Source organism: Osmia lignaria, chromosome 6 (assembly GCF_051020975.1).
Source record: "Osmia lignaria lignaria isolate PbOS001 chromosome 6, iyOsmLign1, whole genome shotgun sequence".
Lineage (NCBI taxonomy): Eukaryota > Metazoa > Arthropoda > Insecta > Hymenoptera > Megachilidae > Osmia > Osmia lignaria.
The window spans coordinates 4,662,707-4,680,015 of record NC_135037.1 but is presented as its reverse complement, the minus strand read 5'-3'; the positions used below and the strand labels follow the sequence as shown (position 1 = coordinate 4,680,015).

The 17,309-nt window shown below is 34.2% G+C and overlaps 1 protein-coding gene and 1 long non-coding RNA gene across 3 annotated transcripts in view; one reads left to right on the top strand and one right to left on the bottom strand.

Annotated features, from left to right (window-relative positions):
• The window catches only part of LOC143305396 (uncharacterized), a 152,446-nt gene that overhangs the window by 16,454 nt on the left and 118,683 nt on the right, over positions 1 to 17,309 (top strand). The gene's annotated exons all lie outside the window — the stretch shown is intronic.
• Positions 1 to 17,309, bottom strand: part of LOC117601723 (uncharacterized) — a 388,515-nt gene that overhangs the window by 336,300 nt on the left and 34,906 nt on the right. The gene's annotated exons all lie outside the window — the stretch shown is intronic.

Sequence of the window (17,309 nt, the reverse complement as noted above, 5' to 3'; positions counted from 1 at the left end):
AAGTCGAGAGAGGGGCTGGAACAAACGTGGGTGTTCTCGTTTATCGGGAAATTTCGCGAGTGATTTCTGGCAAGAGGCGTCTCTCGTTGAAAGCGGTTATTTACGAACAATAAAGTCGCCCTTTCTACGAGAGATTTTCGGAACCGTCGACAATCCACGTTTCAACTTATCGTACAATGACAACGAGATACAAAGCGTTCGTTCCTTGCCTAGACGATCCATTTTACTCCGAGTAGCGCGAATTGTTTTCGTGATTTCCCAAGCGCCTCGTGATCACTTCAGTTCCTAAGAGCGGGGCCATCTTTCATTGCTCGAAAGTTACTTGCTAGAAAACAGAAACGTTGAAAATTTCTCACTGTTCCGGTGGCTGGTCGTAAATTATCGGTGGACGTTTGCGCCGTTTGCTTTCATAATTTTCGCCTCCCGCGAAATTTGTTTGATCGAGCAAAAAGGCGAGGAAGTATATCGTATATCTTGCGGCAATTAAAGAAGACCAGTCAGAGTTTTGCGGTATACCTTCTACACGATCGTTTGCAATGTTTCATTATACAGATATATATGTTTCGAAGAAATGTTCTCCGGACCGGAAACTACGACGAAAAGTAGGACGTAAGAGAAGAAGAAGCACAGCTCGTTTGTCTGTGATAAGCGGCAGCTATAAGCTCGTTTATGAGCTACAATTTTCGAACGAACAGCTTCGAATTTTCTCGAACGAACGTTGAAACGCTTTAATTATCGGGGATAAATGTGAAATTAATAAGTCGGTATTTATTTATTACCATTACGTTAGAAATCGCTAAATTGATTGTGTAAAGTTCAACTAATTGCTTCTACTAATTGTTTTGAATTGCTCTATATGCGTAGTATTAGATTATTTTATTAATGTTGGAACTCAGTTTCTAGGAATGATTGTGAAAGCATTGTACACAGTGCAATTATAGCAATGAATTTGCATACATATAGGTAATTAAGTTGAAATGAAATGTACAGCACTGGGCATATGTGTTTGAGCAAATGAATATAATTCATTCATTCTTTCATAATAAATAGAAATGCTGTCATTTGTATAGAAAAGCATCATTTATGATATAAATAATTCTCTTGGTTACGTAATTAGAAATATTTGTATTCGTGCACTTGCTAAATTTTATAATGTTTACTAATTAACAATGATATCATTTTTATTCTAAATTACTTTTAATATTAATGTCGTCAAAATTAAGATTTTGAGAATTCCTATTTCCCTTATGTCATCATTTTCCCTAAATAAACCTGACTTGGTCGCGAATGTACCTCAAAATATTTGGTAAATGATCGGGAAAAAAATAAATCAATTTTTCTACAAGATAGCAAGTACCAATATAATGTCAGTATTTTTTATGCTTAGAAATTTATTAAGCTGCTTATATAAGTATAGGATTTTAGCTTCAATAGTATATAACAGCTTAGTTAATCGTACATTAACAGCTTAGTTGTCAATGTCTCTGAAGTAGCCATGTTACTTCGAAACCAACACCACGTTTAGGTCTACCCGGGGGTTCAGGACTAACAGCCGAAACTTTGATCTAGAGCCAGAGATGTGCGTTCGACAGGTGCGTGTAAAGTGACCATCTTGTTTCGCAAACAAGAGAGTTTCAATTCATCATCCCCCAGACTTCCCATTCCATGGTACATACAGGCTAACGATCGACCTTAAATTGGTAGGTCTGTCTAGTAGTACCCCTGACAGTCTTTGAATTAAACATTCAGTAATTGGTATTGTTATTATTTAAAAATTTATGTGATTTTTTATTATTTTATAATTTAAGTACTAATTTAATAAAATGGTGCTTAAATGAAATAATGGTCCTAAAAAATCATCTTTATTTAAAGAAGAATTAAATGCTGGTCTTAGTAGCATAGGACATCCTATATACTTCTAAATATTATTTTATTTTATTCTTCCTTAAAATATTAATGATTACATCAATTTGCCCCAAATTAATAATAAACGACGACAACTTTCCGACATCTTTTAGCCACTATTTCCGCAGAATCGACAGTTTGAATCGCGTTACCAATTCGCTGATTCGCAATCAGTTGTCCATTGTGTATCGTGTCAGTCTCTGTGCATCATTCTAATTACACAACGGGGCATCGTATTTCTCTGTTACCATTTTTCCTTCTAATTTCGTCCACGTGAAATCGAAACAAGGGACGAAGGGATGATACTATATAATCTCGTCCAAAGTGGATGACAAACAATTTAAAAAGTATTCCCTTGGAAATGTCTGAGGGAAATTTGCCAGTCGCTCGGAGAAACAAGTAAATTGCTTTTTGTCGTGTACCAATACACGGATATACATATATCCGTTTGTGTATTCAACAGATTTCTGTGTATAGGTAATTTCTGTTTCAAGCATTTGAAGTATTTTCTTGTTATTTGCGGGAATGAAACGATTGCCTCGGAGAAACATATCTCGTTGAAAAAAAAAGGTCAAGCATATTTCACTGAATCTTTGTTCGACGATGAACCGCTTGCATATATCGACCCTAATTAACCGTTATGCTAATTAAACGAGACTTGCGTTTCATTTTATTGTTCGATGTTTGAATTCGTTTGAAATATACACCGGAAGAAACGTGTAATTAAATGTTTCATGACCATCGAGCTCTGCTCGGGTAAAACCTTCTTTTGCTTCGGATAAAGTGGTTTTGTTAGTGGCGTGGTACGTACATGCTAATTTGTCGGTAATTAATACGTTAGATTGGCAATTAAATTCTGACTTTTTTTGCGTATTTTATTTTCAAACTATCCGAATTTTACCGGAGAGGGGTCGACAAATTATAACAAATATGATTTAAACGATCAATTATGCTGCTATTTAAATTTGTGAGCTTTTTATATATTTTATTTTAAAATTGCTTAAATTCTGCTGCAAAAGAATTAAAAGATTTTCATAAGAATGGCAAAAATTGTTATGCATTTTATAGAAATAGAATTTTGCGAATTTAGTTTCTGGACCTGGCTCATATCTCTAAAAAATAACACAATATTATTTACTGTTAAAATTTCTAATCACAAAAAAGAAGGGTACGTTTGTTCATTAGAATTCGTACAATTCAGTATCAGAACTGTCTATTTTGGTAATTTGGAACGGAATGAAATGTAGTCATGTGCACGTATTAGGGAAACTGTTTAGATTGTCTACAACATATACGTTAACACTGTTCGAATATTTACGTTACATTTAGTTGCACACATGCGGGTGTGTATCCTACATGTACCATTCGTGTTTGCTAAATGTATTTTGATGAGCTTTGATGTGTTCGGAATTCGTGTAGATTGAATTAATTACTTAGTGATGATTCGATAAAATGTATATTAACATGGATGAAATTCTGTTGCATAATAATTCTATATCATAATAAAAATTAAATTGCTTTTGCAAGTTAAAACGAAATCCATTTTTAGGAATTAATTTCTAAATAACGAAAGCATCTTTTTTTATAAAAATTTTTTTTAAAAACAAATATAATAGCAATGGAGAGTGTATTATAGTATAGGTGAAAGTTTGAACAACGAAATATTAAATAAATCTATGTTGTCTATTATTTGATACAGGATTTTTTTTATATTTTTATTTTTATCTGACAATACGTAAATAAGAGACTTTATTTACTGTGAAAAAAAGGCTTTTTTCAAAGTATCGTCCGTTTGTTATTTTTCAACCAAATGGAAAGGACAATTAAAATTTATTTAATATTTCGTTATTCAGGTTTTTATATTCCATCAGAATATTTACTAGACGTGTAGACGTATTTGGGTTAGTTTGATCGAGTGCAGGCAAGGGATAAACACTCTTGAGCACAATCTTAAAGAGTACGTGCTTGAAAATATGAAAATAATGGAAGGTCTTTACTTTTGCGAATAATTTTTCTTCGATAGAGATAGGTAACCTATCTCTCTTGAAATTGACGAAGAATTTTATCGTCAACAAAGATAATCTTCGTGGAGTTTGATGTGATTTCGTCGTACCGAGGAATATTGATTGGTTATTCTGTTAAAAGGTCTGTCAACGATGATATTTCGAGAGGTATTCGAAGAGAAATCAATAGACGTTATTAAAAACTCAATCGTTTACTTTTAATTCAGTTCTGAAGCTTCGTTTCTGTTCCCAGCACTTTTTATCTCTTGATGAAGTTTATTAAGTACTTACTAAATAGGTTTTTCAGTGAAAATATGTTGCTCGCAGATGAACAAAGTACCTTTACCTGTGCTTTGCATTGAGAACCGTTTTTATTACATTTCTCCAATTTTATCATTTTTTAGTGCAAATAAAAATGATATTTTAAATTACGTAAAGAGACAAGAAATATATTGTAAAAATTATATTTGTTTGAATATTCATACTTTAATTATAATATAGGCACATTTAATGAAGTTACAAGATAAGTTGTTAATTTGATGATATGGGAAAGTTGATTAATTTTCATTAAATTTATGATCTTATATAACGTGGTACAATTTACAAATAATTTATATCAGTTTATAAACTTTCTATGCTATAATGAAATAAAACCTGCTGAGTTTAATTGAATACTTCATAGATTTTCTGTCTCGTGAAATTGATTTGCACGATGATATTGCGTTCAGCTAATTTACTTTATTGATCGACACTAATGGGTCAGCTCTGATACTAATGCTGGATTAGAATGAAACTTGTCTTGATTGAATCTAACTGTAATTGGTTATATCATGTAAATCGATACTTTTCAAAGTGTATTTTAATAAATAATAATTTAGTAAGATTAAAAATTTTTTATGAAAGTTTTCATGAAAAATGTTAACTGTTTTTGAAATGTGATCCTAGTAAATGACAATATTAACACATGGAAGGCAGACTGCTGGGACAGTGATAATATAAATTTAATTTTCCATTCTATTTTATTCTTATTTTCAAAATTTTTAACTTTCATTTTAGATATTATTTTCCAGTTCAAATTTTTGATATTAATTTTAGTTGAAATACCATTGTAAGTACGTTTCGCAGGTTGTGGGTCACAATTGATCGAATATAAGTCATTTGATGGTTAATATTAATAATAAGAATAATACCTTTCGGTACTGATTTAATATAATCGTATATTGAAAAATTTCAATTTTCCAGACATTCTAAATTATTTTTGAATTTTCGGTAGATGCATATCCTAAACTGCGTTAAATATTTCGTATAGTAAGTGATCGTTTAGAATTGAGAATTTCTGCTGTCATTCCACGTCGGTAGTAAAAGCTGGTCCATTTTCCGAAGATTTTGCTTCACTCCATGTAAGTCAGCTTTACGCAGCACGTGTCTTGTGTACGAAATCTTCGGTCGAATCACCTGGTTTCACGTGATTTATTTTCCATTCGAAAGATACGTGACAATTACTGTTTTCCTATTTTCTTAAACATTACCACAAAAATAATTAATAGAAAATTAGTCATGATATTTCGTGGTAAAATATATTTATTATAAATAACTAGAAAATTTATCCCAAATACGTTTTTCTAGTATGCGTATTTGTAAAATACGTAAAAAATTTGTAAAAATTAATTCGCAAAAATAATTACTTCGAGTACAGCTTGCGTAGTGAGTTTAATGAAAGACTTTCAAGAGTTCGCCTTTTTACTTACAATAATATCTAATAAAAAATTGCCATATATCAAAAGAATTAAATGTGTGTTTTTACACAAATAATTGTCTACATCTTAATTGCATCAGATTAAAATATATTATTCGGACAATTTTTTATTCCGATGATTTTTGGACGAAGAAGATTATCGAGTTGTCATTTCTGAAGAGAGTTCACCGGAAACTGACGATAAAGCTAGGTCGTCGAATGGGCCACGGCCGAATTACACCAATTTCCTCAGCTTTGGTGCACTCGTCTGGTTATCGGGAGTGCGATCGACTGTCGCGATGCATCAGGATCAATTGAAATCGGCTTGAAATCCTATTACTTGCCAATACCAAAAACCAAATAACTCGGTCACTTTGGCATTTATTTCGAGAAGTTTGCAATTTTCCAGCCATTCTCGATAACAATAAGATGCCATTTCCCAGCCGTGCAACACGAAAATGTTTCCGCATTAACAAATCCGAAAATAAAATTACACGAATGAAAACCACTACGCAACCCAAAATTCATTCAGCTCGAATTGATCGAATTTTCTTCCAATATCTGGCGTGGAACCAAATTTTCCCAATTATCGTAACTAGTTCTGCGGTCAATCTGGATCGATTAAAATTATTTATGGGTCAATTATTTCACAGAGACTAAATAAAACACAGAAAATGTTCGGAATAAAAAATCTACTCTACTGCTCTATTGTTTGAAATCTAATTTTAAAAAGAAAACATTTTTTTTTTTTTTTGATAATATTCTTTGGCAATTTTAATTTTTTTTTTCTTAGCTTATACTTGTCCAAGTTTTGTACTTCTAAAACAAAAATTCTGACCTTTTCATTTTCAAAAGAGGAATATGTCGTGAACAGCTGAACGAATTTCTGATTTACTGTATTCGTTTCTGAATGCAGACTTGTAGAGACCCAGAGAAAGGGTTAGAGAGGTAATATCTGTGCATCATCTCTCACGAACGGCTGCTAGGCAGACGGATGCAAGAGATCGTGCAATTTTCGTTGGAATGAAAATTCCAAGCTTCCTGGGCATCACTTCTATAGACTGAATCGCGAACGATAATGATGTCGATGTTGCCACAACCCTTGGAACGTTCTTCGATTTTGTCCTTGTTAATTTACGACTCGTCGGGAAACCTCAGACGTTATTAGAATTAAGGGAATTGTAGTAGATACGTTGATGTTGTAGGAAATTTTTCTTATTTATGTGATGGAGTCGTAGTCATTACGGCGAGCTTGTTTGCATAATGTTTGGATGGTTGTTATGAGACTTTTGTAGAATAGAATAAATGATGTATTCGTTCAGCCTTGCTGTACATGGGGTCTGTTTAACAATAGGGATGAAAGCTGTTCGGTATGTAGATATTTCTATTGTAATATTTTTATAAAAATAAATGATTTAAGTTTTTGCAAAATTTTCAGTGCCTATCATAGGCGCAAATTGGATTTTCTTCTGGAATGGAGCAAGTCTTTTAGAAATTTTAGAATGTTATGTTAATTTCATGAACATATACAAAAGTTCTGGCTTTCATTCGTGATACGTCGCTTCAACGGATTTTAGAAGTTGGGTTTTTGAATTTCTTTTAGAAAATGAGAAGACTTTTCCACTAACTCAATAACTCTTCCCTGTTTGTTTTGCTTAGTAACTTTAACATCATGCAAACGAGTATAAGATACTCCCTGTTTTCCTGTTACGAAATAAAGTTTCCTCTGTAGCGAAGATAACATTTTTATCGAAGTTTCGTAGCACATGATCTGAATTCTACCATGAAATTAATTCGTTGTCAAATGGACAATTTATAACTAATTTTGATTAAATCTGATTGTAGCTCCTAATTTTTCAATTTTTTTCATTATATAGTTACGTTAGGATTTTCATATTTGTTATATTTTACGAAACTTTCCTGTGTTAACTTGGTATCAGGCTGGAGAACTTACTTGGAAGGGGGCATCAACGCACTTAGAAACTCTATTCCATTTCGTGATGACTAGACAATATGCAGAGAGTATGTTTCAGATGGTTACACGTGAATTTTAATGAAGAATCGTCATGAAACTTTACACTCAAACAACGAAGAATAATATCTGCAGCGAATTCGCAGAACTCGTTGAACTATTCCAAAGAACACTTATTTCTATGTAATAATTACTTTATAAATTATGTAATTTTTCATTGGATGTTTTGAGTGCATGTAATTATAGCGGAGACACTTTGTCGCGTGATTCAGAATACAATTAGGGAAACTTGGAAGGAACGATGGCAGAGATTTAGTTTCAAGAAAGTTTGTTACTTTATTCTAATTATAAGAAGTTTCGAATAAGACTTCTGTCGCTGGTTAATGTGATGATTTAGAATGTTGAATCAAGTTTTCACTGATATATCAGTGACTCTACTTTATTACTGAAAACTTGAGATGTTAGTTTTATACTATTCAGTTTTATTATACTATGCTTTATTATAAATGCTTTTTTATACTAATATTAAAAATACAAGTTGTATAATAGTATAAAAATAATATAAAAAAATATTTTATAATATTACTATTTTATACTGTTTTAAATATTCTTAATAGTTGCACTGATTTAAATATGATTATTTTCGAAATTTCGTACAAATAAGCAATACCAGTTACAATAGGTACTAATCAATTATTAAATTACGAAGTGATATTATTTAGTAAGTAAGAAAATAGCAGTGAACATCCCATAAAACAGTCACAAACGACTTTAATAAAAAAAAAGGTACACAAACACATACGAAAACCTTTCATCGCAATCATTATTCGCAGAACAAAAATCTATTGTACTAAATGAAAGAACTACAGTTCCAGAGCGTGTTGAGAAAAAAGCATGTGTTGTCGAAGCGAAACTGGAATAACACACAATGGGAAATTGTAGATAGGGAAGTTTACGCGTAGTTCGATTCGTACACTAGATTTTACCATGATTAAATCAGTCGTTCGTTACTGACCACTCACTTTCATGTTCTCCGATCATTGATGATACTCGTCGGTCACACTTGACCCATTTATTCTACCGCAATAATTCACTCTCTATCGAAGAAGAAAATCGAGAAAATTGTAATTAAAATTACAATGTCAAATGGAAAACTTTTCTAGACGAAAATTGGGTCACCGTTCTAACGAAAGAGAAGTTAAAAAAATGTAAGAGAAAAGGCAAACATTTGCCTAAGTTGATTGTGCTCTTGCTGAATGAATAAAATAAACAATCGTTTCCTTTTTCTGCCCGTGTATGCATAATTGTTTTAAAAAACTATGTTTTGATTAAAGTGTTGAATAAAAGCAAATAAAAGAGTTTCAGTGATTTTGATGGTGAAAAGAATGCGAATAGAATTCTAGTAGCTTAGAGTTTTACATGCAAAGTTATGCAGAGTACTTCTATTCATAATACAAAAATGAGAAAATGAGAGTATTTAACAACTTTTGCATTAAAACATAAACAATATGATATATCTAAGTACTAATAATATAATATGTGTACTGGTGATTATCACATATTTCCACAATTTTTAAATAATATTACAATTTATAACATAATTCAGATATTATTATTACCTAATACTATTAATTAATAATACTATTATTAATATTATTATTATTGCCTATAAGTATTAACTGCCTATGGAGCTTATAGAATTAATTGCTTTTAATTCTATAATAGGTTGCATTTTAATGATTGCCCCGGTCCGAGTATCGGGTATCCGAAATTCTCGTTTTATCTTACACTTTTACTGATATATTTCATCCATCTAATTACCCCAACATTTCATTCCATTCACCACTTTGTATCTGTTTCGAACAATCAATTTCCACGATTAAATTCCATGGGACTTTCTCCGTGATTCTCAGACATTTCTTACATTCTTCATCACTTCTGCCGTCATTAGAAGATGAAATCAGGTTCTCGCATAATTCAACGACATCCCAGCGCTTCTCGTTTCACCTTTCATCCGGATAAGAAATTCGTCGTTGAAAGCATCGTGGCTTTTATTATCCTTCAAGTGAAAGGTGGTGAGAGATGGTTGTCAAAGCGACCGGTGGTTTAACAATTTCCTACGGATTTAATCTCTGGCAGGATCGGCTAGACGAGCGTGTAACGAGGCAAACTGCTTCGTCGCATCGATATGCCGTCAATGAAAAATCGGCATTTTCTTTTTTTTTCTTTTCTTTTTTTGCTCAGCCTCATTTCTGCGATGGAACGGCGGCGAGTCGTTTCATAGAAAAGGGGGAATCGATATTAGGGGCTGATTCTGGCCGAGCACGGCCAATCGACCTTCGTTATCGCTCGCTCTTCGACGTTTCTAATAAGCGTCCATTTACTACGTGGCCTCCTGAACTCGACGCTACTGAATATGAAAAAAAGGCTCGATACGTGCTAGACTGGACCACTGTCGTTCCAGTAATTTTTCGCTCGATTTCATGGTAATCGGTTCGCATTTGACATCGATCGAGCATTCTGTAGCAGCCCTGGTTCTAAAAGATCCAGTCTTTTTTTTTTTTTTTATTATTAAGGGAAAGAGAATTTCTGTCGCATTTCGGTGTCGGATTTCGTTTAGAGTACTTGCCAGAAGGAGGTTATACGTTTGAAGAATTTAAATTAAAAGATGTAAGAATCTCATATGCTGGTTATCTCGACGACTTTCTTCTTCTGCGTTCCCACCCCCGCGTCCCTGGAAGAGTTGCGGAAATTCCAAAGTATTCTACCCTTGCCAGGAACGCGTTGGAATTTCCTTTGCCTTTCCCGGCTTCTTTTATGTCGAACGCTTGTTCATAAAGAATCCCTTCGGTTTCCTTCCAATATACACGATGCTTTCGGAATAAGAGGTCAAACTTTAAAAGCACTCGCCATGTGAATAATAGAAAAGGCTTATAGCGAATTGTCAAGTGGAGAGTAAAGAGAATTTTATAATTTAGTGTTAGGAAGCAAAAGTATTATATAATAAAATATTTACAGTGAAATGAACTTAATAAACCGGAATGTATACTGAAATAATTCTGTATAGTAAGCCATAGAAATTTTCTCGTATTACACGTTGGTACAGCATCGTTTAATTAAACATTGCCGTAGGGAAAGGATTAAATCGGATTAATAATCTGATTTGCTTTCGTTGTTTCAGTAGTTGAAAGCTAGAATACCCAACGAAACTAATTACATCCGACTATTTACATTCATACTTTTGAATAATTTGTGTCAGATGTACAGTATCGGGCAGAGTAGGTTCCCCAAGGGAAAATGGCGATATAGGAGAAACAGGAATTCTCAGAACCTTAATTTCGACGATATTAATATTAAAAGTGATTTAGAAAAAAATAACATAATTTTAATATAAATATCCTTACTATTCTAAATGAGAATAATAAACAGAAGCTCTTATCTGATTCCATTACATAACATTTAATTTCAACAGTATATCATCATTAAGTAACGATTGAAAATAAATAAATAAATAACAACAAAAACATGTATAATAATAAGAAAGTAAGAGATTATAAATAGTGTTCCATATTTCCACTTGAAAATCTGAATATCACAGTTCTATTTTAAAATAAACTCTTTCCCGAAGAAATCTGTATTTAAACGTTCTCCATCATCTACCAGCACAGTTTTATGTTTCTCATTCAAAATCGTAATGGTTATCGTCGGTTGCAACGTGTCTGTTAAAAGTTCGCCGAAAGATTAACATTATATCGCGTGGGCGTCTGAATAGAACAACCGAGAGAACGTATAGTCGAGGCACAGAATGTCAAGGAACGAGGGAAATGATAAACGGGGAATAAAGATAGCGAAGGGGTTGGTGGACGAAGATACAGTACAAAGAAAGTGAAATGAAAAGGGGTGAAAGGGACACGAGAAGGGGGGAGGATCAAATGGAAACATACACAGAGACGAGAGACAGATCTTTGCTCGGTCTTGTTCGCGTTTCGCGCGTTGCTACAGCGATGAAAAACTCGTGACAAGATAAAACGTTTTTCCCTTGGTTGCCTGAAATTTCTCGGTTGGATGCATTTGAAATTTTCCCGACGCAATAGCCGATGGAAATCAACGCGAAATTCGCCGGAATTAATTTTCCAAAGTGCTACTTGTACGGTAACGTTGCTTCCTGAATAAATTTCACCTTTTTTTGTTTATTTCGCGTTGATTCAAAGGTTTCCTTCAAATTTCACCTTTCTGTCTCTCAGCATTTTTAAAAATACAAATTTTATTAAATTTCACAGTAACAACCGCAGTGTGTAAACGCGATTCAATGGCATTAATGTTGCCTTAATGAAAACACTTTGTCTTCTTCTTCTTTTTTTTTTTATGAATAAAAAATATAATGTCAATATTTAATCCGTTCAGAAATCCTTTCATCAGCTTCAATCGCTTGCTTCGTCTCGTTATTCGATTGTGATGCACATCACGTCGTACTTTAATGGCATCGCTGCCCATATATGTATATACACACGTGTACACGTGTATGCGCGTTAAATGCAGGGTTAAAGCCGCGTAACCGTTTGCAATGGAAAGCACCGATCGATACCAACGACGGAAATAAGTTAGTGTGACACATCCGCGGGAGCGACGGTAATGTCGAGAGTTAAACTGTATGTAAATGATTTCAGGCCGAATGTGTATTAAAATCGTCGCTTTTCCATCGAGTATTCGTCATATATATATATAGCATCCTTTCAAACGATTGCAACACAGAAAATAGAGAAGCTTTCCTTTTAATTAACCCTCGGACGGCGGACCATGCAGAGAGCCCCAATTTTAATTTAATTATATATGAAACTCTTTCGTTTAAAATTTACATATTTAATGTCATGTTTGAATCTCGATTCACCCTGACTTCGCTGTTCAATGATCAATGACTCTATAGAAGGAAATATATTAATTTCTGGTTAATTAAAATATTTACCTAATCAAGAACCAGAGTTATAAGAGACCGAATGGTATTCTTGAATGTTGGTCTAAGAAGTTGAGTTTATAATTAAATTGATAAATTTATGGGGTCAGTAATTAAACAGAAACAGCTCCGGGCTGAACAATAGAGGGAAGTTTTGATGAATGAAAATTTCCTGAATAATGGAATCGTGGCAAATTAATTGAACCGACTCTCTAATATCTCGATATTATTGCGCGGCCTGAAACCTCGAGAGTGGTTTGGTTCGCCGAGGTGTAGAGATGGTGTCAGCTGTAAAGATAAAGAGATTGCGAACTTGCGAACGAATGACGCGGAGTTTCACCGTTTATGTGCAATCTGTTAATGTTCTCGCGAAAACATTTCGGCGGTAAGTTAAACTTACCGACATTCACAGATGCGCGTGAATACGCAGGATGCCTCGGGAATAAGAATTTCCGAGTGAAGCGAGAAGCTTGTACGAAAACACGCGAACTTCCCAAGACAAATGGACCGATCAATCGGGAAGAAAAACGTTGCACCTCAACCGCAAACTCTGCTAGATTTATGAACTGCTAGTAAACAGAGAAAATTTAGGTCATAGATGGTTATTTTAAGACGAGATTTTTCTGTGGAAATGAAAAAAGATGATGGTTTCTTTTACCAATTTTCTATTTCTTAATATTTTAACTGAGAAGTTAATTTACCAAAAAGCGTATTTTGTTAAATGTTGTATGAAGAGATAACTCGTCATACGGGCTGCAGACGCATTTTACAACGAAAGAGTTAATTCGTCATGGTCAGTCAAAAGATTAAAAATATTCCATATTCCAAAAATTTCATATTTTTTAAATTTCATTTTAAAATTGCTTTCCTGAGATGAAATAGAAGCCTGCAATTGTTTGCAATTTATTCGACAGTGATAGAAAGAAATATTATAACAGCGATTGTTTGAAAAGTTTATGAAATCAAGGGTTGACAAGTTCCGATTCAATTAAGGTAGTTGGAAGGTTAGCACGGTCCAGATTCTGTTCCAATTAAGCACGTTCAATTAATTTGAACTTCTAACTCTTGTTCAAGTAATGCTAATATCAAAGTTAATCTCGCTAAAAGCGAATTCTAACTTTCCTCTTTCCTCTCCAGAAGCTATAAATTTAATAAGAGCTGTTGGTATTAGATTAAGATTTGACAGGAATTACAAGTGTCAGTAACAAAAATTTGCAGCAATATTTTATTAATTTTCTACTGTACCTGATAATAACAAGGTTAATTTGATTTTAACAATATCAAAATTTATAAACTGAAGTTATAAACATTTTCAATTATCAAGATTGTTCAATATCTTGAAATATTGATTGGAATTTAATGACAAGAACAGAGATAATCACGCGAACAGGTTGTCTTAAGAATCATCGCGTAATTAGTCAAAGCGAGGACACAGGCAGTAAATCGAGTTACACGGTCGATCGTATATTATATTACATCGATGTAGATACATTAAATTGACGTTTCGCATCTTGTCGAAGCACTAATGAAATTTCTACTTGTACATGGTGTGCAAGCGCCTCGTTCGTCCTCTCGAACGTCTCGATCACTTGCAAACAACGTTACGTAATATTACATTCAGTTGCTGTTCGTAGTCATTGCGTAATTGCGAAACTAACGTCGTATCCTAACACTCAGAAGTAACGAAGCAATAGATATGCAAAGTTGCAATTTCACCGAGGGAATAGTCGTTTAAGGCAACGACGGTGAAAACATTTCGCGTCAGTTTCAATGGAATTGAAGAATTTATTTATTTTAGTCCTTGCAAAGCGAAGTCTGGGTCAATGTAGACCTTATACAACATATACAAGGATATTAACCTAAATTTAAATATATAATTTTAAAAAAGAAAAGTTTCATATGAAAATTAAATTGAAATTGGGGCTCTCTCCATGGTCCGCCGTCCGAGAGTCAAAATGTAAAAGCTTTATGTTGCACAACGCAATGATTCTTTCACGCCCAGCTATAATTGCTCATAGGAGCGGAAAAGTTAAGAAGAAGAGATCAGAAGCGAACGCGGAATTTATTCCGCGCGACGTGCGTCGCGTGCAACGATCGAGCGGATCGCGCGAGTCCGCTTATCGAAGAAAGTCGGGCGGTGATAATAGAAAACCGATGTCTGGTCGCAAAGGTCGTGAAAGAGGGAGACGGTAACGGCAATTTTCCAAGGGAAAGGATCATTAGTCGTGTAGCACCGCGTGTGCGCCACGAAACACGGCTAACAAACGGCCGACCACGTATTCCTCGGCGCCTGGAATAATTTTCCGCGCGAGCGTGTACCCGCGCGGAAAGCGTACTTTGTACACGCTGAACGCAGAGCGGCAGAGCTCGCAGATGTAACGTACAATTTACCAAAGCGAGCACGGCAAATGGCTTCGAGCGACTTTCATCCTTCAGCATGGTTTCACGGCCATGGAAAAAGAGCTCAGAGAGAAAGAGAGAAGGGAGAAAAAAAAATGAAGAAGAGGAGGAAACGGTATTTTCAGAGGGTGAACATGGGTAAAGGGGTCGCAACCTTTACGTTGCGATTTCGATAGAAAAATATGAAACCCATTTCCCACGTCAAATACGCGGAACCGTCGACCGAAAGCCGATCTGCCTGAATATCGTGTTCGAGATAAAAGGTATCGAATACTTCTTAGCTATTGTACGAGGAACGGAGCGCAACCGCCCGGCAACGATTTGGCCAATCACGGATGAAACGATTTCTCTTTCTTAAGCGAGGGAAAAGTTCGAAGTGGAATCGAGTTATTCGAGCTTGTCGAGTTCTAATAGCTGATGCTTTTCTTTATCTCGCTTTCCTGTGTTCCATTACCATTTGTTGTCTTCTGATATCGTTCAATAGAAGGGGATGAACAGGTTCATAATTCTTTAGACGAGTGAAAGGGTCTAGCAGAGTAAGCATGGGATAGCGAAATCCACCCCTAATTTCAGTGTTTATAAAAATTTCAATTTAGTTCAATTTTGTATACTACAGATTTTATGAATATTTTTGAAATTCACTACATTGTTAATTTGCATATTTTTATTGGCATTCAATATTAATCTAATCGACCATACAATTTTAATTACTATATATGGTCATTATAAACATAAAATTCTAATTATGTATTCATCTTCATTGCACTATAACGAACGTGTAAATTAAATTGAATGAAAAAGTGACTTTTTAAAATGAACGAAAATATACAACCGAAACATTGAAACGCATTCACAACAACACAAAAGAAGTTGAGGGTCCTGGCAACTGGATGAAATTGAAAAGGTGTCGGGGGCTTTGGCCGCGAAAATCAAGTTTCCCGGGAGTAATTATGTCGTCGCTCTGGTCAAAAATCAGGGAGCGTCAAAAGTCGGCTCTGCCGCAGGACTTCCTGTGAAACTGTTATCAAAGGTGCGCGGCAACGCGACAAATTTATTAGAGGCACGTGTATCGTCGCCGGTGTCGAAAGCTTTTGTAGCGTTTGTGGCAAACGACGGAGGTGAAACGTAAACATGTTGCCGAGCTTTCGCGACACAAGGTGTAAACGTATCAAGAGGAGTCGGACAGACGTTTATGGTGAAACGGGGTGGATTCTAGGAGATATACGAACAACTAACGGAGACTTGGTCGAATTCAGCTTTGATTTTCTTTGCCAACTTTTTTATTTTGTTACCAAGTTTTCGTATTGAACAAACTGTTGTATTCTTAAGTTCGTGATGTGATGAGTTTTTGTAGGGGTATGTTATTCATTTTGTTTTTATTTTTTTAATATTGGAAAATATGTTCAATAAACAAATTAGATATTATACAAAATGATAGGTTACATTTATTGACAATGAAATTATTAGTTGAAAAATTTTTCAGTCAATTGAGTATGGTAGTTAAAGTGCTGAGCTGCATGTTATGATGTACTACTGTGCAAGTAGAACAACTCGAAATTGGTCAGACATATACATAGAGTATCGAGCACAGTGGGTTTCTCTCGAGAGAAATTCCCAAAACCTTAATTTTATCGATATTAATATTAAAAGTAAATTGAGAAAAGAATTATTTATTAATAATTTTATATTTTTATTAACTATTTTTTTATTTCTTTATTACGAGTGAAGGATTATTCAGCTACTATAGAAATTGAAATATAGGGCATCGTTCTAGACAATCATTGCGAGGCACGTGTTTTGTTTTTCCAAGGATGAAAAATATTTTTGTTAAAAATATGGAATTCCGTTAAAACACATAGACAACGGAATAACAAGAGTGATCTTTGAATCTTCGTGTTATCGGAGTTGTTGAAAGCAACACGCGACTATTGTGTGGTTACGAAGGGAGGAAGCTGCAGAACAAACATTCTGGATAGTTTATGTGTAACGTGTGTAGGCGATCGTAACAGTAGAAGCAGATCCTTGTAGTCAGACCGTGATGTTCACTCGTAAATGGTGGTTTTCAGTTGCTCACCAGAGAGATTCCAGATTTGTAACTGTCTATTGTTACTTTGTCTGGAAATTTAGACACGTGTGTTCTTTATGCTTTATACTAGCAGTTTCTTAGCAATATATTTATATTTTGATGGGTACATATTTTGTACAATTTTTAGCTGTTGCTGTACTTAATCAAATTTAATTAATATTAATAAAATTAAGTCTGAGAGTTTTATGCTAAATTTCAATTTACACTGAAATTTATTAAAAATATTAATAACAGTTGGCCACAGTTCATTTTAATAG